Source organism: Budorcas taxicolor, chromosome 17 (assembly GCF_023091745.1).
Source record: "Budorcas taxicolor isolate Tak-1 chromosome 17, Takin1.1, whole genome shotgun sequence".
NCBI lineage: Eukaryota > Metazoa > Chordata > Mammalia > Artiodactyla > Bovidae > Budorcas > Budorcas taxicolor.
In genome coordinates this window covers 46076656-46080847 of record NC_068926.1, presented here as the reverse complement: position 1 = coordinate 46080847, position 4192 = coordinate 46076656, and the positions used below count along the sequence as shown (strand labels likewise).

The 4192-nt window shown below is 36.7% G+C and overlaps 1 non-coding gene across 1 annotated transcript; it reads left to right on the top strand.

Moving 5' to 3' along the window:
- The first annotated feature begins 455 nt into the window (after window positions 1–455).
- On the top strand, window positions 456–528 carry TRNAG-UCC (transfer RNA glycine (anticodon UCC)). Its single transcript has one exon. It is a non-coding gene; the product is annotated as a tRNA-Gly (tRNA).
- The last annotated feature ends 3664 nt before the right edge of the window (window positions 529–4192 follow it).

Here is a 4192-nt window from a genome sequence, read left to right as displayed (position 1 = left end):
GCGAGACATACTGTTGCTGAGAAAGAGGTTCTCAAGCAAGATTTGTTGCAATTATAATCATTAACTTAGAGCCTAAGAAAAGCATACCCACGAGTAATCATTAGCTCTGGACCTAAAGAAAAGCCAATTCCCAGGCAAAATATATTGTTGCAATATTATCACAGAGCTTAAGGAAAGCATGAGCAAGATATATTGTTGCTTGTGCAGCCTATGTGACTAAGGCAAAAGAATGTGAGCAAGAAAGTTCATCTCCTCCTTAAAGGGGCCTTGGACTCCTTATCAACCTGCCTAAGCTTTAACGTTCTCAGTTTTATAGGTTAAAATAGGAAAATATGTATGTCCATGGCACCCACACCTTGGAGGTTCCAGACCCCCACAGTAAAGTGAACGAAGCAATACAACAAATCATACAATATGGTGGTATCCCGGTGCACACAAAAGTATGTTTAGGGACTTCCCTGATGGTCCAATGGTTAAGATTCTGTGCTTCCAATGCAGAGGTTGTGGGTTTGATTCCCAGTTAGGGAATTAAGATCCCACATGCCTCTCAGCATAGCCAAAAAATTTAATTAAAAAGTTGTGTTTGCATTATACTTCAGTCTGTTACATGTGCAGCATCATTATGTCTAAAAACCCAATATACATACCTTAATTAAAATTTTTTTATTGCTCAAATATGCTAGCCATCATTTGAGCCTTCAGTGAGTCATAATCTTTTTGCTGGTGAAGGATCTTGCCTCAGTGTTGTTGTTGATTTTTTTTTTTCAAATTCACTGCTTTATTTCTTCAGTAATTATTGTTAATCTTATTCAATGTATTTTTTGTGTGTTTATTTTTTATTTATTTTTTAATATAAGTTTATTTATTTTAATTAGAGGCTAATTACTTTACAATATTGTATTGGTTTTTGCCATACATCAACATGAATCTGCCACAGGTGTACACGTGTTCCCCATCCTGAACCTCCCTCCCACCTCCCTCCCCATACCACCCCTCTGGGTCATCCCAGTGTACCATCCCTGAGCATCCTGTATCAGGCATTGAACCTGGACTGGTGATTTGTTTCACATATGATATTATACGTGTTTCAATACCATTCTCCCAAATCATCCCACCCTCGCCCTCTCCCACAAAGACCAAAAGACTGTTCTATACATCTGTATTTCTTTTGCTGTCTTGCATACAAGGTTATTGTTACCATCTTTCTAAATTCCATATATATGCGTTAGTATACTGTATTGGTGTTTTTCTTTCTGGCTTACTTCACTCTGTATAATAGGCTCCAGTTTCATCCACCTCATTAGAACAGATTAAAATGTATTCTTTTTAATGGCTGAGTAATACTCCATCGTGTATATGTACCACAGCTTTCTTATTCATTCGTCTGCTGATGGACATCTAGGTTGCTTCCATGTCCTGGCTATTATAAACAGTGCTGTGATGAACATTGGGGTACACGTGTCTCTTTCAATTCTGGTTTCCTCGGTGTGTATGCCCAGCAGTGGGATTGCTGGGTCATAAGGCAGTTCTATTTCCAGTTTTTTAAGGAATCTCCACACTGTTCTCCATAGTGGCTGTACTAATTCGCACTCCCACCAGCAGTGTAAGAGGGTTCCCTTTTCTCCACACCCTCTCCAGCATTTATTGCGTGTAGACTTTTGGATAGCAGCCATTCTGACTGGTGTGAAATGGTACCTCATTGTGGTTTTGATTTGCATTTCTCTGATAATGAGTGATGTTGAGCATCTTTTCATGTGTTTGTTAGCCATCTGTATGTCTTCTTTGGAGAAATGTCTGTTTTGTTCTTTGGCCCATTTTTTGATTGGGTCATTTATTTTTCTGGAATTGAGCTGCAGGGGTTGCTTGTATATTTTTGAGATTAATTCTGTGTCAGTTGCTTCATTTGCTATTATTTTCTCCCATTCTGAAGGCTGTCTTTTCACCTTGCTTATAGTTTCCTTTGTTGTGCAGAAGCTTTTAATTTTAACTAGGTCCCATTAGTTTATTTTTGCTTTTATTTCCAGTATTCTGGTAGGTGGGTCATGGAGGATCCTGCTGTGATTTATGTCGGAGAGTGTTTTGCCTATGTTCTCCTCTAGGAGTTTTATAGTTTCTGGTCTTACATTTAGATCTTTAACCCATTTTGAGTTTATTTTTGTGTATGGTGTTAGAAAGTGTCCTAGTTTCATTCTTTTACAAGTGGTTGACCAGTTTCCCCAGCACCACTTGTTAAAGAGATTGTCTTTAATCCATTGTATATTATTGCCTTCTTTGTCAAAGATAAGGTGTCCATAGGTGTGTGGATTTATCTCTGGGCATTTTGTTCCATTGATCTATATTCCTGTCTTGTGTCAGTACCATACTGTCTTGATGACTGTGGCTTTGTAGTATAGCCTGAAGTCAGGCAGGTTGATTCCTCCAGTTCCTTTCTTCTTTCTCAAGATTGCTTTGGCTATTCGAGGTTTTTTGTATTTCCATACAAATTGTGAAATTATTTGTTCTAGCTCTGTGAAAAATACCATTAGTAGTTTGATAGGGAGTGCATTGAATCTATGGATTGCTTTGGGTAGTATACTCATTTTCACTATATTTATTCTTCCGATCCATGAACACAGTATATTTCTCCATCTATTAGTGTCCTCTTTGATTTCTTTCACCACTGTTTTATAGTTTTCTATATATAGGTCTTTTGTCTCTTTAGGTAGATACATTCCTAAGTATTTTATTCTTTTTGTTGCAATGGTGAATGGAATTGTTCCCTTAATTTCTCTTTCTATTTTCTCATTATTAGTGTATAGGAATGCAAGGGATTTCTGTGTGTTGATTTTATATTCTGCAACTTTACTATATTCATTGATTAGCTCTAGTAATTTTCTAGTGGAGTCTTTAGGGTTTTCTATGTAGAGGATCATGTCATCTGCAAACAGTGAGAGTTTTACTTCTTCTTTTCCAACTTGGATTCCTTTTATTTCTTTTTATGCTCTGATTGCTGTGGCCAAAACTTCCAAAACTATGTTGAATAGTAGTGGTGAAAGTGGGCACCCTTTTCTTATTCCTGACTTTAGGGGAAATGCTTTCAGTTTTTCACCATTGAGGATAATGTTTGCTGTGGGTTTGTCATTTATAGCTTTTATTATGTTGAGGTATGTTCCTTCTATTCCTGCTTTCTGGAGAGTTTTTATCATAAATGGATGTTGAATTTTGTCAAAGGCTTTCTCTGCATCTATTGAGATAATCATATGGTTTTTATTTTTCAATTTGTTAGTGTGGTGTATTACATTGATTGATTTGCGGATATTGAAGAATCCTTGAATCCCTGGGATAAAGCCCACTTGGTCATGATGTATGACCTTTTTAATGTGTTGTTGGATTCTGATTGCTAGAATTTTGTTAAGGATTTTTGCATCTATGTTCATCAATGATATTGGCCTGTAGTTTTCTTTTTTTGTGGCATCTTTGTCAGGTTTTGGTATTAGGGTGATGGTGGCTTATGGAATGAGTTTGGAAGTTTACCTTCCTCTGCAATTTTCTGGAAGAGTTTGGGTAGGATAGGTGTTAGCTCTTCTCGAAATTTTTGGTAGAATTCAGCTGTGAAGCCGTCTGGACCTGGGCTTTTGTTTGCTGGAAGATTTCTGATTACAGTTTCAATTTCTGTGCTTGTAATGGGTCTGCTAATATTTTTTATTTCTTCCTGGTTCAGTTTTGGAAAGTTGTACTTTTCCAAGAATTTGTCCATTTCTTCCACGTTGTCCATTTTATTGTCATATAATTGCTGATAGTAGTCTCTTATGATCCTTTGTATTTCTGTGTTGTCTGCTGTGATCTCTCCATTTTCATTTCTAATTTTATTGATTTGATTTTTCTCCCTTTGTTTCTTGATGAGTCTGGCTAATGGTTTGTCAATTTTATTTATCCTCTCAAAGAACCAGCTTTGGCTTTGTTGATTTTTGCTATGAACTCTTTTGTTTCTTTTGCATTTGTTTCTGCCCTAGTTTTTAAGATTTCTTTCTTTCTACTAACCCTGGGGTTCTTCATTTCTTCCTTTTATTTTCTAGTTGCTTTAGGTGTAGAGTTAGGTTATTTATTTGACTTTTTTCTTTTTTCTTGAGGCATGTCTGTATTGCTATGAACCTTCCCCTCCAGTTCAGTTCAATTCAGTTCAGTCGCTCAGTCATGTCTGACTCTTTGTAAC